We start from the raw sequence: 20,992 nt of genomic DNA, 5'->3' as shown, positions 1-20,992 counted from the left end.
TAGATACTTCACTCCCTCACCACAAATCATGCCGTAATTGAAAAATGCTCGGTTGACTCTCACCACCCGCTGATTCATTTGCACCTGTAACGTCCTTAGCCGAAGTACGCGTCCTCTGCTCCCACAATCTGTTAACTAGTCATCCTCCATCGGGTTTTCTACCTGTTTTCGAAATTATCCCGCGTATCAGGCTCGCTTAGAGGTGCAGGGGCACTCTACAGGCGTTTCTACAGGAAGTCGTCTACAGGAAACGCAGAAAACAGCTCTGCAGAAGGAAAACCCGAGATTTTTGTCAAAATTCAAGCTTGAAATGAGAAAAGTAGTTAAAGCTCGTGTCCAAGGTTACCAGGGTTCTTGAAAGTATTGATTTTGGAGTTTTTCAAACGCATTATAGATCTGTTAATGGTGGAGCAATCTGTTTGAATTCAGAATCTGATCATCTATTTCATAGTCCATGGAGGACAAGATATTCCCTGCTTGGTCTAAAACTGTTGAAGAATGCTTAGAAGAATATGATGTGAGCTTAGAGAATGGTTTAAATTCTCATGAAGTGGAAAAACGCTGTCAAACATATGGATGGAATGAGCTCCAGAAGAAAAATGGTACACCTTTGTGGAAGCTGACAGTGGAGCAATTTGATGATACAGTTGTTAAAATACTTCTGCTGGCAGCTGGCATTTCATTTCTTCTCGCCTACTTTCGTGATAATGTGTCTTCTGAGGAGGGCATAACAACCTATGTAGAGCCCCTAGTCATTCTCCTGATTCTCATCCTCAATGCCATTGTTGGAGTATGGCAGGAGAATAATTCTGAGAAGGCTTTGGAAGCTCTCAAAGAAATGCAATCTGATCATGCAAAGGTCTTGAGAGATGGACATTATGTTGTAGATCTTCCCTCTAGAGAACTTGTCCCAGGAGATATAGTGGAACTGAAGGTGGGAGACAAGGTTCCTGCAGACATGAGAATTGTGTCCCTCAAGACATCCACCTTTAGGATGGAGCAGAGCTCCCTGACCAGAGAGAGCATGCCTGTGGTCAAAAGAACATATCCAGCCACCTTGTGTGACTGTGAGTTGCAGTCAAAAGAATGCATGGTGTTTGCAGGAATTACAGTTACCAATGGCTGCTGCACATGCATTGTTGTGAGCACTGGCATGCTTACAGAAATAGGTAAAATTCAGGCACAAATTCAGGAAGCTTCAATGGAATGTCATGATACCCCTTTGAAAAGAAAGTTAGATGAATTTGGTGAAAGACTGACAACAGTGATTGGTGCCATTTGTATTCTTGTCTGGATCATGAACTACAAATATTTTCTTTCATGGGAAGTCATAGATGGGTGGCCAAAAAAATATCAGGTTTTCCTTTGAGAAATGTACGTACTACTTTAAGATTGCTGTTGCTCTGGAAGTTGCTGCTATACCAGATGGATTGCCTGCTGTGATTACTACATGTTTGGCTCTTGGCACTTGTAAGAGGGCACAAAAGAATGCTATTGTGTGTAAGTTACCGAGTGTGGAGACTTTGGGTTGCACCACAGTGATTTGCTCTGATAAGACAGGTACTCTTACAACCAATCAGATGTCTGTCAGTGAGTTTATAGCCATAGGGCACAGTGCTGGTTCACTTAGAGAGTTTACTGTTGAAGGAACAACATATAATCCTGAGGATGGAAAAATATTGGATTGGCTTGCACATAATATGGGGGAAAATTTAGAAACTCTGGCAGAAGTTGCTGCAGTTTGCAATGATGCAGGGATATCTTGTCAAGGTCACCAGTTCCATGCTACTGGTATTCCCACTGAGGCAGCCTTGAAGGTATTGGTTGAAAAAATGGGAGTTCTAGACCCAATGGCAGGTGATACAAGTGCCATTCTCAATAGTGGCACAATGAAATTGGGCAATTGTGATTGGTGGATACAAAGATCAAAGAGGCAGGCTTTATTGGAGTTTGATTGTGATCGAAAATCCATGGGTGTTATTGTCACGGAACCAATGGGACAAAATCGTCTGCTAGTGAAGGGCGCCATGGAAAATTTGCTTGAAAGGAGTGCTTTTCAACAACTTGCAGATGGATCAGTTGTTGAATTAGATGATGCATCAAGGGAATTACTCTTGAGGAAGTTTCATCAAATGAGTTCAAAGGCTTTGCGTTGTTTGGGATTGGCATAAAAGGAAGTTTGGGGAGAAGGTAGCAGAAGGAGAAATTGGCCGAGATTTTAGCTAGGGAGGCAGCACCTGTGCTAGCCACCCTAAGCACATCCATCCCCTCCATGAACACTCATTTTTTCAAGGTTCAGACACAATCTGGTCATGGTTCAACCTTCTACAGGAAGCTATAGGACTTTCTACAGGAAGTTCTGTATTTTTACCAGAAACATCCTGTAGAAGCCTTTGGGCAGGCCAGAATCAATTATGGAGAGGGATTTGAAGCTTGAAGTTTGTTGAGGAGGCATGCAACCACTCTTTTCTTCCATCCTCCACTGGTTTCATCTCCTTTCACCAACATTGCCACCATCATATTAAATATACTTTCACAATCATACCAAAGTTGAGAATTCTCTAGGAAAAGAAGCACAGGCAGTGGGAAGAAGCAAAGAGAAAAGCATGGTTTCATGACTAAGAAGAGGGCATCACTTTAGAAGCTTGGCATGACAGGGAGGCCACCAGGGCCATCAAAGATGAGGAGATATATTGGTTGCTCAGAGGATGAGCAACACTTTCAGTAGGGGGGTGATGATGAGCCCCAAAAATGGATAATTATTTGGGCTCATTCAACCTCCTAATTCGACTTAATCCACCATTCTCATTAGTTTATTGCATGTTTTTGATTATATTTATGCTAATAGAGTGAATTGGGTTAGTCATTATGCCAACAAGTCTAATGTGTGCTTTGTGTAGCCTTTTTGGTCAATTTGGAGACAAAGTCAATGGTTGAAATGAGCACTTGGCAGCCAAATTCGTGGAGAGTATTTTTAGGAAGGTGTTCCCTTCATTTATGGGCCCTTACCTCGAATTCTCCACCATCAGCTCGGAGTTCAAGGGCCACCAAATCAATCAACACAAGGGCAGCCAAGCAAGTCAAGTAGGACTGCTGTTAACTACAAGTCTTGGGCAGCCGAGTCCCTAAAGTTTAGGAGGACTGTTGGGGTCCTCAATTTGTATAAATAAGAAGGCTTAGGGCCTCATTTTGGTTAGCTGGTAGTTAGTCATTTCATAGTCTTGTTGTAGTCATTTTGTAGTTCGATTTTTAGGCAATAGATTAGTTTTGCTGTCAGCTCATTTTCAAGTTCTCCTTGTGGACAGTTTTGATGTAACTCTTCTTTTCTTGCTCAATAAAGATGAATCCAGCTTTGCACCAGCTCTAAATCTCTCTTAGGAGGCTGTAGCTCTTGGGGTTGGGCCCATCTCAAGCGCCCAGTACCTCCTTTGTTTACTTTCATGTGTCTTTGCTGCATTCTTAGAGTAAAATCTGCTATTTAGATTTAAAACTTGTTGTGTTATTTAGGTTGCTTTTGATGATTAAAGTAGATTTTCATGTTCAGATTGATTTGGATAGATTAATAACATAAAGGATCCTTGGAAAAAGGGGCTCAAGCACCTCTGATCTTACCTCTCCCTCAGTGGGATCGTGAGTTGGGACAAAGGTGACCTTGCTGCCCACAAAAACGTTGTTTTGCTTCACCATGCAAGTATTAGTGTTGGATTCTTAGTTGTCAAACTTGATATCAGTTTTGACTGAATGCTTAGGGTTATGATTGCTTAGTTGCATAGTTAGTTCATCTGATTTTGTGCAAATAAACTTCTGTGCCATTTCTTTTGCTATTATCTAGGTCAGATTAGGTCAAGGTAATTAGGTTCTTGATTTTACAAGTCTTCATTTGTTAAACTCGAAAAATAACTTGCAGAGCTCTTGTTATCCTTCTCTATCTACCCATAATCCATCAGATAATCTGCTCCAACCCTTAGTCCATGATTCGTACCCTTCATTTGCCATACTTTCCCCACCTTGCCCTAATTCCTACATCCTTGTGCATCATCGCTTCCTCCATCCTTGAACAAATCCAATCGCTCCTTAGCCTCATCCACCAAGCCCTAGACCTCTTCACACCCCTATTTCACCTCCATACTCATTCCTCCATCTTTTTCCCTCCATCCATGCTCCAAAATCCCATTTCGAAACATCCTGTAGAAGAATTATAGAACATCTTGTAGAACCCCTGCAAACTTCCTGTAGAAGCTCATAAAAACGGTTTCTTGGCAGCCAAACTTTGTGAGGCTCTCTGGAAGGGTGTTGGGGACTCCTTAGACCCTCTCTGAACCTTCCCAACCTCTTCCAATCATTTCTCCTCCTTGATCCACCTCTGCATAGTCAAAAATAGTTAAAAGCACATGCATGATAATTCCAACAACTTAATCAAAAATACAAAAAGATGTTTTCTTCAGATAGAGGTAGTCTAGACACATGTATTTTACCTTCATAGAAGTAATGGCATCTCTTTCAGTAGTTTGCATGCTCTCCTTTGCGTCAGTAGGACTAGCTGGTAGAATTAGGGTTTGCTAGGGTTTGCATTTCTTTTTGGCTTTCAGTTTCTTTTTGCAATTAGATTAGCTTCTTTCGAGTTAGCTTTCATCCATCAATTAAAAAGCTTCTTCTAAGAGCTCATAGAAGTTGGCTTAAGCTCCTAGCGGACTTGTGCCAGCTGACCAAGTAACAGCTGCGGCAAGAGCTAGTACTTGTGCATACAACACCGTTGCTTCGAAGTTTGTTACGAACTACCGGGTTGATAAAATTAAAGAAGGGAGTTCCAGGAGTTGTAGCATTATTGCTACAATACTGGAGCCCACCAGAATTCATGGCCTCAAATGGCAGCGAGGTAGTGTTGAGAGGTATGCCCAATGATGGTCGTCAAACTATATCGACTAAGATAATGGAGGCCATATACAAGCATGGAGATGTAGCCTGCACAATAAATGTTTGATTACGAGTCAGAAGTCGTTAAATAGCAGCCAACAACATCAGACTTGTGACTTTTTTTGGCTAATGCGCTTTCCAAGAAACCAACCACGTGTTCACTCATGGAAAACATCGAAGATTGGAAAGCCCACCAAAAAAACTCTAAAAAACAAGTTTGTTTGCGAGTTAATGGACGATTTCATCTAGGATGAAAGGTACAAAGTAGTATATGAGACCATTTTCTATAAATAAAGGTTATACTTGGTCCCTAAATCCACACTCAAGGAGAAGATCTTGAAGGCCGCACATGACACACCACTAGCAGGACACCAAGGGTTCTTCAAAACTTACAAGGAGATCAAAGAAAGGTTTTCTTGGAAAGGTCTCGAGGATGATGTGTTGAGGCACGTAAGGGAGTGTATGACTTATCAATAGAACAATCCCAAACATACTCCTATAGGATTGCTACATCCCATGCCAATTCCAGTGCAGAAGTGGGAGAGCATATCAATGGATTTCATCGCAGGTCTACCTAAGGCACAAGGCAAGGATAACATCTATAGTTGAGAGGATGAGCAAGTTCACACATTTCCTTGTGATCTTAGTAGATTATAAGGCAACACAAGTGGCAAAATTGTTCTTTAGGGAGGTGTTTAGACCTAAGTTGCATTGAAATGGATACGAATACAATGCTTGAAACAGATATGACAAATTTTCAAAAAATATGGATACGATACGACAAGGAAACAATCTATATATATATATATATATAGATAGATAAGAATTTCATATTATCATTCATCTTTTAGAATCTAGATTCTATATCTAAAATACATTATCATCATCATTAGTAATTATTATAACATTCAACATATCATCATCATCATTAGTAATGTAATCAGAAATGCTATAGCCTTTGTGCTTTCAGGTCCAACTCCTTCAAAGAACATGTCATGAATGGCAGATGGCATATATCTTCCTTGAATGGCAATTAAAAGGCCCATGGGATCATTGGGATATTCCGTCAAGACCTATTTGAACATTTCAATTTTCTCAACGTTAGCTTGGTCTCTTGACTATATGCAGGCAAAAGATTGGCTAGAGAAGATTTGTTATATTGGAGGGATTTATGAAATCAAGAGAAAAATCAATGACAATTAGCAAAACCTTAACCAAACTAAAAATTAATCACTCAAATAAATCTCTTTACGAAGACATTCATCAAACCCTTTTGTTTGTATTTTTGAACATCTATCTTTTTTTGAGTAATAAGAATCCTTGATAAATATATGGAATGTTGTTGTTTCTAAAGATTTAGAAGAGACGTTATGAGACTGCGTTTATAGTGAGTTTGTTTGCGAATCTTATTTCTTCATTTTTATTATTTATTTATGGCTTTACAATTTTTCACAATTTTTAACATTTTATGGGTGGATTTTGATCACGATTTTCGTGGATCCATTTTCGATTTACAGAAACAGAACCAAAAAAATTTAAAACCCTTGGAAACGTATCCAATTCCAAATCCAAAGTTTCCAAATTTTTGAAACGACACAAGAAACATTTTCACAGTGTTTCAGACAAGGATCGTAACCGTTTTTGTTTCGGAATCAGGGATCCACGTTTTAGCCAAATTCTTCAGGCGTTTCCAGTAACTTAGGCTTAGACTCCATGGGTTGCCTAAAAATATACATAGTGATTGAGATGACAGGTTTATTAGTATACTTTGGCAGGAGCTATTAAGATTGGTGGGCATAAAATTGACCCCTAGTACTAGCTATCACCCTCAAACAAATGACCAGATAGAGATTGTGAATAGATGAATTGAGGGGTATCTCCACAACTATGCGGCATAATAGTAGAAGGCATGGAGAAAATGCTTACATCTCGGGGGGCACTACTACAACACCACCTATCATCTATTAATTGGGATGACCCCATTCAGGGCACCATATGGGTACAATGCTGCATCATTTGACAATCTGTTATTTGGGGATAACAAGGCTCCAAAGGCCAAAGGTTGGACACATGAGAGCTAGGGAATCCTTAGAGTCCTTAAGGAGAATTTACAGACCGCCAAAAACTAGCAAAGATGTGTGCGGGTAGGCATAGAGTAGATCATAGCTTTGAGGCAGAGACTTAGTTTTCCTAAGATTTCGACCATATACATAGTCTTCATCAGGAAAGTGGTGCAGAGAAACTAAAACCGATATTTTATGGACCTTACAAAATAATCAAACAAATTGGTGAACTAGCATATGAGTTGGAATTGTCGAAGGGAAGAAAAATCCACAATGTCTTCCATGCATCATGCCTTAAGAAAGAAATCAATCAACATGTTACTACTTCAGCTAGGCTACTCGCTTTGGATGAGGAGGGGCAGTTAGGATTAATTCCAAAAGCTATCATGGTTGTCCAAGAGAGGAGAGTGAGGGGAACAATGATCTCAGAATATCTCATTAGGTGGAAGGACTTGCTTGAAGAGGATGCCACATGGGAAGGAGAATAGATCTTGCAGCACCTGAATTTGCAATTGCATGAGGGAAAGCAATGTTGGGGAGAGGGGACTATAGTGTCCTATTCTATTTAAATTTCCCAAGGGACGACGTAGTAGCCTATTTAACCTCATAGGCTATAGTCATTTGTAAAGGGGGGGGACCTATTATTTGATGTTACTTATGTAACATTAGATAATTTGGGGAAAATGGAGGAAAAATTGCTATAGAAGTCAAATTTGGGGCAAATGAAGGGAAACTTGTTAGCCACTCAAAATTAAAATTAGGAGGAAAAGCCCAAAAGGGAATCTATAAAAAGGAGAGAGGAGATTCATTGTGAGCATCATGGATTATTTTTTTTCTAATTTTTGGGCTGAGGCTCATAAAGGGTTTTAAGACCCCTTCTTTCTGATTAATTTTGGCAGTGAAAGATTCCACCCTAGCCAATCTCTTTCCTTTCTGACTAAAAGGAAAAGTTCTGAGTGGAGGAACACCTTTCTGAGGCATTATCTTTGGTAACATTTATCCATTCTGTGGAAGCAAGGGTTTATGAGGAAGCAATCAGTGGCAACGAGGGTTTCTAAGGCAACATTTTGTGGTAGCGATGGTTTCTGAGGCAACAATTACACATTTTGTGGTAGCAATGATTTCTAGGGCAATGTTCGATGACAACAAATTGTCTCTAAGGCATTATTTGTGGCAGCAGACCACCTCTAAGGCGTTATCTGTGGTAGTGAGATATTCCTAAAGCGTCATGTGTGGTAGTGAGGTATTTCTAAGGCATCATATGTAGCAGTGAGGTATTTCTAAGGCATCATATGTAGCAGTGAAGTATTTCTAAGGTATCATCTATGGTAGTGAGATAATCATGAGGCACGTGAAGGTTATTTTCTTGAGGCTGCAAGGTTTCAACCAACCTGAGAGTCAACGAATTATTGCTTTGAGGCAACGAGGTGTTTTCAAGAAGCCTTGGGAGGTACCATCATTGCAACCCTCAAAGCCCTCCAAAACTACAAAAGCATTTTTAGTTGAAGGGTTTGCCATATCAAGTTCCCCTAAAACTTTATGTCAAAAATAACATCCTAACAAGGCAAGCAAGGTTGGAAATCAATAGAAAAAGACTTAAGTTAATATAAGGAAAGAAAAACATATTGAAAACCTTACATTATATCCAACCCTAGATAACTCTCATCCCATGAAACTCGCATCAAGATGGTAAATTTAAGGAGAAAAACCAAAAAATCACAAAGAATGACTATATGTTAAAGGAAGCAAGGATTCATTAAAGCATAATGAAATATTATAGAGTGTGACACCCTCCCCTTGAGGTAGCCTTAAGGAAGTTGTGAATGACAACTATGTTGCAAGAAACATTACAGGGAGCCATGTTTATATTGCCAACAACTACAATTGGGTTTCCAAACAAAATGCCATTTCAATGCCCCAATTTTGGCACTCCAATTGTGACACCCTCGTCATGTTTTTGGCAACTCAAAATAAGTTTCTAAATGGTAAGCCTTATTTCAGGGCCATTTCTCAGCCTATAAAAATATTATAATTGTAAAAAAACCACCACAAGGGGAGGGAGCTCAAAGTTTTTTTTTTTTTTTTTTTTAAATGCTTCCTTGTGTGTGGTAAAAAGAGAATTTCATTAGCATGTGTGAGGAAATACTTATTTGTTCATTTGGTATCTGACATGGGTTTCAAATGTGTTCTGAGTCCCATTCAACATGACACACTAGAACGAAAGAACTAGATATAATATTGAATGATATACGCTTTGAATGATATCCTGCATCATTGAATGTTTCCCAATGTTTATACACCTAACTTTCTGGAGCAAATATTGCCTTTACAAAAAAATATACAGTGCTGATTTAGGTTGACTGTATCAAAGAAAAACAAAAATGTAGTTGTCCTCTTGGAGAATATGCGGTGCATATAATGAGCTTGGCTATAATAGCAAGTAGTCCTTTATGTTATTCTTTATAAAAGGATAAAATAGTAGTACTTAGATAAAAAAAAGTTTCAGCCCTTATTAATATATTAATGTGCTTGGGTGGTGCCTAATGTTACATTTTTGTTGCCATTAGAGGTCCTTCTCATTCTTGATACTGCCTCCTCCATGACCAACTATTTGAAGAAAAATGGAAGTGCTCTACCCTGAATCTTCCCAACAAGTTGATACGGGTTCTACTCCCTATTTTAACTTCAACACCAAGAATAAGATGCTTCCTTTGATTATTAATATAAACAAGTAATGTACATATCAAGCGTTCTAAGAATCATCTGTCAGGATAACAGCATTCAAGGATCTAGAAGCATGGAGCTGTTGGCCACAGAATCTAGCGACCCACACAGAGGAGGACTTGGCATAGGCACAATGCCAGAAGAGGTATTTGAGGTTTTAGGTTTTACCATGAAACAGACAATTAGGCTGGGTGATTCCAAGGAGAATCACTCTGTTACCAACACCCAATTTTCAAGAATTAGGAACCATGCTAAACTGGCCTCTCTGGGGCTCAACCAAAGGCTTATAGATGCTACGTAGTTGGAATAGCCAAGTCATTAACTCAGTATTGAGGCATCAAATTGTGTTTCAACCAACCACCCAAATCAAGCTTATGACAGAGCCACGCATTGTTATGTACAGATTTGCAATTTTTAAGGCACTAGCCTTGTTCCATTTCCAGTCCTTCCGCCGATGATTTCAATGAGGTTACTGTCTTTAACATATAGTGTGGAATTTGATGAATTTATTCAGGAAAGCCGTGTGCGATTGGGCAATTTCTTGATGCAGTATAGAAACAGAACTGCTCTTCTCTCTCTACGGAAAATAGCGAGCAAAGACAAAGAGAAGAAAAATAGCGTAGGTGAAGATAATGGAATAAGATGAAACGATTACCAGTATGATTGTCATATCCCACACGTGCCACGTACAATAGTTTAACATTATTGATAGTATGTAGCAACAACATTCAGTGACCAACCGGGTGCGCCCTGCTCCAAGTAGGGAGTTGGTGCATTGCCCCTTGTCGAAGGGCAAGGTGGGACTTAACTCCCTGGAAGTGCCATGCACCCTAGAGAGGAGGGGAACGCGTGAGGCTGGTTTAACAGAGCAACGATAACCTCCCGCTCTGTGCAGTGGAAGGATAACGCGCCCGTTAAATTTTTTCACCTCTTCAGTTACCTTCCCGTTACCCAGACTTTTGGAACTATTTCCAAAAAAATACCAATAACTCTGCGTAGTCACTAAATGCGTCACTTAAATTCCTGATTAAGGCCAAAATAACGTTACTTTGCATCGTTGCTATATGTGGAATCACTCAAAATCCTTCACCGGGAAAAATGTAACATCACTTCAATTCTTGATTAAGACCAATAAAAGTTGTAACATCACTTAATTCCTCATTAAGACAAAAGTAACCTTACTTTGCATCGTTGCTAAATGTAGAATCACTCAAAATGAGTTACAAATTGCTTAATTCTTGATTAAGACCCAAAACAAAACTTGTAACATCACTTCAATTCCTCATTAAGACAAAAGTAACCTTGCTTTGCAACTTTGCATTGTTGCTAAATGTAGAATCACTCAAAATGAGTTACAAATATGGCTGGCCTAATAGTACATCACAAACATCCAAAGGTGTAACATCACAAAATACCTCGTCTGTGAAGGGTTTGATGATGTAAGGAAGGTGACATTGCTGGCGAACTCGGAGATCTCGTCCTTGGTGAAGCCACCCGATACTGTACGGCTACAGGTGTGGTGTAGTCGGTAGGGCCAACCGCTTCATGACCTCTGCTGAAATGAGTTTCTTTTGGTTCCCACTGTCAACAATGAATTGCAGTGGCGAACCCTTCACCCACATCTGTGAGTGGAAAAGACACTCCCCCTCCTCTAGATCTTCGGGTTCATTCTTTTGGATATTGGCGGTGGCAACAGTGGCGCTGGCCTCCGCATCAATGATCTGCTTCCCTTTGCCATTCCCCTTGTTGGGTTCTGACTCAGGGTCAGAACATGCATCTGATTCTGAAGCCTTCAACTCGGCGATCAATGATTGCTTGGTCTAACACTCACTTGCGCTGTGAGTGGGGCTCTTATGGAACTCACACCACTTTCTTGTGTCCTTCTTCGACTTCGTGGTGTTGTTCTTTTCTTGTGGCTTCGACAGGTTGTCTTGGGTCACCCCGCCTTGGCTTTGTCTTTTGGTCTTTGGATTTGTAGATCCAAAGTCTCGCTTCTTCTATTTGAACTTCTGCTCGATTTTGACAGTGTATTGGTATGCTTTGTCGAGCAAGGAGATGTTTAGGAACTCCATCTCTTCTTGGATGTACCTGTGTAGGCAGCCGCGGTATTTGAGTACCAAATGCAGCTCAAAATCCTTGATACTTAACTGTGTGCGAAGGTTATGAAAAATGTTTGTGAACTCAAGCACACCTTGGTCCCTTCCTTGCTGCAGCATGGTCCACTTTATGTATTTTTCCTCATAGCTTTTGACAATGTAGTACTACTCCTTGATGGCATCTCGGAATGAATTTCAAGTGGGCGCAGGTGAAAATAGTGAGCCCGTGCTTTCATCCTGCTGCTCGCAGTAGGTTTCCCACCAGTCCTTGACGTGGGGGGTTGCTTTGAGAAGAGCGAAAACAATCTTTTCCCGACTCGAAAATTCATGAACAGAAAAATACCCTTCTAGCATATTTAACCATTTATCTACGGTATCTGTGTCTATCTGACCCTCGAAGATGGGGATTTCAAAATTAACTTGTACCTTAAAGGGTGTGACATTTCCAGAGTAGTTGTTGGAAGCTGATGCATCGCCTCTGGGTAGCTGTTGAAGGATCTGCGCAAAGCTATCCATCATCAGGCTCCTTTGTAGCTCGAGGCTTCTTCGAGCAAGATTTTGATAGGATCTCCTGCCCCCTCGTCTTTCTTCTCACCACAAAATCACCACAAATAAGCCATGGAACATCTATATGCTCATCAACCATTTAATGACAAAACTAATCTTGCTCATAAACATTGTTAGGTTCATAAATATTGGTCAAACCTAGTGCTTAGTCATCAAGGCTTAGTACCACTAAAACAAATATATGCATTGGAAAACATGATGGGAGATTAGGGTAGAAACACCAACATTTTCTTCAGAATAATTTGAATAAAACCACTTATGACTTGGTCATGAGTCAAATAAGGCCATACATAGTAGAAATCCAACAATTTTGATTTCTTGTAAATTCATGTTGTCCACCCTACCAATCAAATACAAGAATGGAATGTATGCTCTCTACTATAGTAAATCAAACCTCAGATATTCCAAGAGGAAACTTGTGTTGAGAACCTATTATTTCATGTATCTCTAATGTTTACAAGACAACCAAACAAGTTATATCTTATAATGAGCTTATGTGGGATAATCCAATCATCCAAAGTGAAGGGACAATTCATCCACTCGTAGATGAAGCAACAAAAATAAAGAGCACAACATTTGTGCCCCCCCCATGTTACTGAGATGGATGGAAGACTTGTTGAATCACCAACTTCCTCATCAATTCATCTTGAGGTGTAGACAACTTAGTTGGTATAATGTTCCTTGGAGTTGGGGCCTTAAATCCTTTTTCTTGTCCAGTTCACATGTGTCCATCCTCCTTTGGTAACATGGTTGAGCAAGGAACCATTATGATCCTATGGAGTTTGGTTAAGAATTCCCCTTAGCAAGTGAGCCTGGTGCATGTGCAAGCAATCTTATATATGGTGGTTCAAACTTTGATGAAAAAAGAAGGTTTGGGGGATTGATATAATGAGCATACTAAAGAATCATCGTGTCACCAACGCTGATAAGCATAAGCTCAGCAAGATACTTTGACAAATTAAACTTAAGACACAAATGATGCTCTAACCGAAGGTTGAAGAACCTCTCTAGTTCTTGGCACATGAACACACTTATTGGGGCTAAAATGCATTCTAGGAATAGCCATGCCTTCCTTGGAAGGATATAGAACTATGCCCACATGGTAAGACAAATAAGCTAATTAATCAACGGAGAATCCTTCAAACCATAACAAAAAATAACCAACACATTTTTTGAAATTCATGATTAGGTCCTAATAATATCTCAAATATGTGGCTCTTTTCAATATATGGGAACAAAAAAAATTGGTTTAGGTATATGCATGGACACAATTCTACTCGCATGACTCCTAGACCTCTTAGAAACATTTATGAATGGTGGTTTCAAACAAGACATGCCCAACAAAAAACCTCAAAAGGGTTTCTGCCCTAAAAATAATATAAGTAGAATCACATTCATTGACAATAATATCATTAAAAAATTCATTAGAATTAGAACCATCACTACCTCGTGAACCACCTTTGCAAATAAATGTCAAGAAGCCTTCGGAGGTACTATCATTGCGACCATCAAAGCCCTTTTGAAACTACATGAGAATTTTTTAGGGAAGGTTTTTCCCTATCAATCTACCCTAAAAACAAATGTCAAAAGTAACATCTTATCAAGGCTAGCGAGGTTGGAAATTGATACAAAAAATACTAAATTTAAGAAAAGGAAAGAATGCCATATTACAAACCTTACACTATATCAAACCCCATATAAATTTTGATTCGTGAAGTTCACATCAAGATGGTAAATCCTAGTCAAACCAAAATAATCACTATACAATAAAGGAATTAGGGATTCTTCAATGTATAATGAAATATTACAGAGTGTAACACCATCCCCTTGAGATAGCTTGAAGGAAGTAGTGAATGGAAACTATGTTGCAAGAAACATGGCAGGGGTCCATGTTTCTATTGCCAATAATTTGAATTAGGTTTCCAAACAAAAATGTCATTTTAGGGTTGTAATTGTGGCACTCCAATTGTGACCCCCATCATGTTTTTGACAACTCAAAATAAGTTTACAATTTCTAAACCCTATTTCAAGGCCATTTCTCGACCTACAAAAATATCATAATTGTAAAACAAACCATTGCAATGGGAGGTTGCTTCTTTCTTCTCCTTTTTTTTAATGCGTCCCTTTGTTTTGGTAAATAAAAGATAATTTCATTGGTATACATACTTATTTTTTCATTTGGTTAGCTAACATGGGTTTTAAACATGTTCTATATCCCATTCAACATGACCCACTAGAGAAAAATAACTAGATATAGTCTGAAATGATATGTGTTTTAGATGATATCCATCATTAAATTCTCCTTGAGATTTACACACCAACTTTCTAACGCAAGCATTTCCCATATAAAGAAATATATGGTGCTGATTTATCCGTTTGACTCTATCAAGGAAAAAGAAAACTATAGTTTTCCTCTTAGAGAATATGTAGTGGATATATTGAGCTTGGCCAAAATAGCAAGTAACCCTTTGTGTTATTCATTGTAAAAGGATAAAATGGAAGTATTTAAAAAATAATTTTTTAGCATTAATATTACTCATGTGCTTGGGGAGGGCCTTAACATTACATTTTTGTTACCATTAGAGGTCCTTCTCATTCTTGATACCTACCTCCTCCACAACCAATTATTTGAGGAGAAAGGAAAGTGTTATACCCTAAATCTCCCCAACAAGTTGATATGGGCTCTACCCTCTACTTGACTTAAACACTAAGAATAAGATGCTGCCTTTAACTGATCATATAGTACTCTAATGTATATATTTAACACTTTTTAGAAAAAAAGGGTTATATAGCAGTGACCATAAGCTAAACCAAAGACATGTAATCCCCTCTATCAAAATCACCCAAGAGCACTATAAGTAACAAATTTACAAAATTGAGCATACAATAATGACACTAAAATCAATTCCACTACCACAAAATCCCAAAAGCAATATGGTATAGACTTCTAACACATGCAACCAAATGTACATATGTCAATATTCATAATCCAAGAAACCTAAGAAATGAGCCCTACATCATGTGGTGCAACATCATTATCCTTGGGGTGGGCCCTTGTCCATGATTGACTAGCTTTGGTGTTATGAATATAAAATAACATATATACATATAGGAACATAGAATTCGGGTTATAATTGTTCAAGAAAACAATGTATTCCATTCATGACGAATATCTTTCATAACTACTCACACAATCACATCAAAGAGAATAACACTAGTATTTTTACATAGTTAAAACCATCTAAGAGGGAAAATTCCCATGGCCCTATCCAACATGGCCACTTGAGGAAATTGTATTAATGAAATTTTTAATTTTTTCACATAAAAGAGTTATCACAATCAATTATTAGCCATGGCCCTCCATGCTCTTTAAATAGAGATCATGGACTAATTGGTTGTTAACCCATATATTAAAAGCTATTATTATTGAGGAGAATATGGGTCATGTCTAATTGTGATCATTGAATTATAATGAAACTGATTCATATTAAATAAATACACTTTTACCTAATAGACATGTTAGACCAAATTGATCTTAACTAACACCTGTGTGTCTAAATATCCTAACATCCCCCCCTAAGAACAAATTTCAATAGGATTGAAGGATTTACAATAGTGACACAATAGGAGAAGGAAGGAGGCATTAGAGCCTATCCCCCTTAGTGACAATTTTCTAAACTCCTAACAGAAATCAAAGTTTAGAAAACCACACTTTTATAGGAGACTTTGTGAAAATGGTTGTAACTTGAAACAAACGGCGCCCGAAACCCCCAAAACATGTGAGGTCAAGTCCTCTTCCAACCTTGAACCCTTAATGGACATTGAGGGCTAAATTGCAGACCCAACATGTGCTTACCACCTTGTCGACCTTCGCTTTGAGCTATTTGCGAACCATATAAGGGGGGGGGAAGATACATTTCGAGTTATTGTTTCTAGCTTGTATTTCCAAATCATGCCTTCAATCCATCACTTCCCCAAAATTGTTTGAATTACTTCGTCTCCACCTCTGGAACTAAAATACTTGAAATAACCCCATAGTTGATCCAGAAAGCCCTAATTTTCCCTGTCTCTCCTACGATGCATTCATTTATTGACGTTAGCCTAACCCATCATTTTGTTACTCTCCCCCCTAATGAACAACAATCCTTCTTGAGAAAAATTGTAGTGTTGGGAAAAAAACTGAGAGGTGGTGACGGGGTGGTGGGGGGGGGGGGGGTGAATCAATATTTTTAGATCATTATACTTTTCAATTTCACTTCCTGATTCCTATACGAGACTTTACAGAAGGGAACCCGCGTGTGTATGCGACTGTTCTTAAGACAACTAGCATATATATAGTAAAATTACTTTTCAGTTAATTCATCTTTTTTTTATTCTGATCCAGTGTATCAGTACTTCATTAAACATTAAATAGATAGTAACCATGTGCAGTAAGGGCAAAATAAACCATCATACATAAGCAACACACACGAACACCAAGATTTAAGGTGGAAACCCAATGGGGGAAAAATCACTTGCTGTTGTTGTCTCTAACATTTTTTAATATAAAGAAAAGCTTTTACAATCTTGTATTGGCGCAAAATCATACCAGTACTCAGGAAACCACCTGCAAAAGGCTAAAACCTTTGCTTGTTCTCCAACTCCTACTGGAAGGGAGCTCCAACCCCCTGAATCTTGTATTGGCGTAAACTTATACCAATACGCAGGCACCAACCTGCAGAGGGCTACAACCTTCACTCGTTCTCCAACCTACTGAAAGGGAGCTCCAAACCCCTGACCTAATTTACCAGCCACCACTGGAAGGAAGCTCCAATTCCCTCATCTTCTGGGACCACGTTTCATAAATTTTAATATTGGATCCACCTGCTACACAACATAACAACTTGTAGTTCACATTTCATCAAATTTTCACTAGACCCACCACCAACATTTAAGCTCAAAACCAATCATCAAAACTGAAACTTATCACTGTAAATCATTCATCAACCAACTGAATCAACTAATCACTGAAACCCAATAAACTGAAACTCAACCAATCAACTAGAACAGTCATATTACTGTAACTAGAATACCAAACAACATAATGCACATCACAGAAACTAGATCTTGTTACTACAAACACTGATCAACCATTTGTCAAAATATGTATGCTAATTTGTAGTAGAAAAATCACTTGTGTACGCATATTTCATTAAGCATACCCGTGTACATATCTTAAACCACTAAAACCTTAAAAAACTGGACCATTGTCACTCTGAAACAACACTGAATCATATACAGATTTACTGCATCATTCTGAAACAATCACATAACCTTCACTGATCTTCAATCACAATCAGCAAGTAACCTCAACAATCTTTAATCAATCGATCCATAATCAAAACATCATTGTTTAAGCCCAGATCATTAAGAAGACTTCATCGATAGACAACAAAAACACATCAAAACTGATAAAATTGATCAGACACCATTTTCATCAAAACCCTACTTTCTTTACGTGTTTTCTTCAAAGCATATCCAATAGCCCTTATCCAATACCACAGGTCAAAACCATACTCCATCCGATGGTTTTCTTAGATGGGATCAAAATATCTGTTACTGGGTTCAATAGCACATGGCAATAGCATGATAAGGACCCTTGGTATTTAGAATACCATGGTGCAGAAACTGTACGCGCCTTTGCTTCTTCATACTCGTGTGTGTATGTGGATTTGCTTAATAGAACCCGCGTATACTTCTTGAACTTTCAACTTTATCATACCTCTACCTCTGAACTACTATGCCTTTGTCATATCTCTGTCACATTTGCAAACACATCCTATTTATATCTTCAACAAGTAGGTTTCCATCAAGAAATAACTCATCAAGTAGGTTGCCATTCATCAGGTAGGTTTCCATCAAGGACAACACATAATTCATAATTCCAACAATCTCCCCCTTTGGAATTGATGGAAACCACTTTGGTGTATGGTCACCACAACCTGTGAATACCTGTAAAATACATCAAGCCAAGCACCAAACCAAGCTATTCTCCAAACACCAAGCTACTCTCCCCCTTTGACATCAAGGGAAAAGGGTTGACCAATGTTGAATGAAGACTTCCGTATCTGAACTACTGAGTATGAACATTGATCATGCTCCCCCTGAGCACATGTTGAAGTTTCTAATAGATGTACAATGAATTAAATGAATCTATGACTCATATGAATTGTCCTATCACCAAGGACTCAAACTTACATCAATCACCCAATCACAGTGGGTTTACAAATTACATCACATATCCAAAAGTACTTGACCACAATAGTCCATACATGATTGAATTTTACAATGATTACATCAATGGTCTTTATGTGACCTTTACATCAAATGATAGATAAGAAATTTATAACCAAGACCAAAAACCTCAATAAGACCTTGATAGTCATCAACAACTATCATACACCATATATGATTTGCATGATAAGCATCTATCAACAACAACTCATCATCAATATGTAAGATAGAACAATGTAGCTTTAATATCAGCAACCCGTGACTTGGTATGCAACCACACTATCATAAGTGAGGACCAATCATATCATCATAAAGTAATATAGGACAATGTAACATCATTCTTCAATATGCCATGTTTCCAAGTATCATCCAACAGATGTAGCAGTAGAATATAACCATGTTTTAGCAACATCATTCTCTTGGCCCAAATTCTTCATAAGAAGAATTATCACACCAACACCACTTCATAAAGAGATATGAAACTCAAGAAGACATAATAAAAAAGTTCATCATTCAAGAACTTCATCAAGATAAGGAGCATCACCAAAGAATCATTATGTATGAGCAAACATAATGCCAACAATGCATTATTAGAAGCATAGCAAATGCTCCCCTTGAACCTATCCCAACTGTTCACTATCTAATCTGATCATATCATTTTATATATCAGTTAGGATATTAAAGAATCTTCATCAAGCAATGATTAATCAAGTCATCAAAAACTTATACAAGACAAAATCACTTTCAAATAGCATCAACATACTGTAACCTTTAATCATCAGAACAGAAAAACCAATTGATAATTGATTGAAGCATATCAGACCCTTTTCCTGATTCTATCCCATTGTTTCTTCATCAAACCAACATATACGTGATTTTTCAGTTCAGAACTTGCGTATACACACGAATTGTCTTCATAAGATCCGCGTACATAAAGTGAAATACTGAAATTTCACACTTTCATCTCTCCCTGAGTCTGTTTTGTTTGTACCTGTTTACTTTTACTACACCGGAGGCATTGCTAGTAGTATAAGCAACATGAAAATAAAAAACAACCATGGGAATCAACATGTATTACTCCCCCCGAGATTACACATCATTGATCATGATGACCTGATAATCATCTTTTGTTTTCATGAGGTCAAGTACCTCTCACCACTTATGCAGTCAATGTTAAAAATATTCATTTAAGTACAAGAGACTGCAATAGGTACCATCTTCTTTTACTCTAAGTCTGAACCTTTCTCATATATATGAGATTTCCGTTCTTCAAACACATATAATTTGTCTCGATTTCTATATCCTCTTATTATGACTTTTCCAGTTACTTCATTCATAACCTTACAATTGCTTGATGTTAACAAAATTATTTTTCCCTTATTTTCCATTTGTCCTACACCTAGAATGTTCTTCTTTAGCCCTTAAACTACTAAAGAAGAACTTGCGTATACACACGAATTGATTTTTCAGTTCAGAACTTGCGTATACAACCTGAGCCAATGCGGCCACTTCAGGAAATTTATTAATAGAAGAATGAAAATTTACATATGCTTCTCTCATGCACGGATTACCCTACAAATGACCCTCCATGCGCTTTAAATAGAAATCATGGACCAATCGGGTGTCAAGCCACGGATCAAGTGTCGGTAATACCGAGGAGAGAATGAACCGTCGGATCACTACATATCGTGACCATCGGATTATAAGTTACAAAATGTACAACGGTAAAGAAACACACTTTACCTAACTCTATACCTAACTCTATACTAGACCAAGTTGTACTTAACTATTTCCTATGTTTCAGAATATCCTAACAGCAAGTCTGATTAGAATTTGATTCTCCAAGAAAGCGTTATGCCCAATCTCCTAAGATGACCTGATTATATAATGTTTCAGTAGAGCGAACTTGTATGACGTGCCACATGTCACTGTTTCGACCTTCAGATTTGAAAAATATACACAGAAAACTACAGTTTGTCCTCTTTCTATAACTTCTTACGAAATTTCAATTTGTTGCTCAGAGATAAAGTTATGATGATTTTCCCCAAGTCACTTGTTTGGAATGTAATTCAAGAGTCTGCAAAAGCCCTAACTTCCTCAGATCATATCCTCCAAAAATATAGCGAGGCAAGCTCCAAAATTCGGACCCGAAGTTCAGAACGATTTCGGCTCAAATGGTTTGTTTCTATAGATTTTGAAATGTCATAGAAAAGATGTTATAGTGAAAATTCAACGATGACCTATTTGGAGCAGTGAAACCCTAGAATCCAAAGCTCTAATACCAAATGTTATGAAACCAGCTCACAAAAAGATAGAAAAGATAGATCAACACTTAGAAATAAGCCTCTTCGAGGG

The 20,992-nt window shown here is 38.3% G+C and overlaps 1 non-coding gene and 1 pseudogene across 1 annotated transcript; both read left to right on the top strand.

The window, feature by feature from the left end:
* Positions 1-454: 454 nt before the first annotated feature.
* Positions 455-2,222, top strand: LOC149251551 (calcium-transporting ATPase, endoplasmic reticulum-type pseudogene; annotated as a pseudogene).
* An 8,138-nt stretch (positions 2,223-10,360) lies between these two features.
* LOC149251550 (signal recognition particle RNA) lies at positions 10,361-10,617 on the top strand. Its single transcript, XR_016267625.1, has one exon.
* Positions 10,618-20,992: the final 10,375 nt, after the last annotated feature.

The sequence above is a fragment of the Pinus tabuliformis genome, chromosome 7, assembly GCF_031772625.1.
Source record: "Pinus tabuliformis cultivar Carrire ecotype Pingquan chromosome 7, CPIR1, whole genome shotgun sequence".
In the NCBI taxonomy this organism is placed as follows: domain Eukaryota; kingdom Viridiplantae; phylum Streptophyta; class Pinopsida; order Pinales; family Pinaceae; genus Pinus; species Pinus tabuliformis.
Note: the sequence above shows the minus strand (reverse complement) of the source record. Positions and strands in the feature narration are given on the sequence as shown.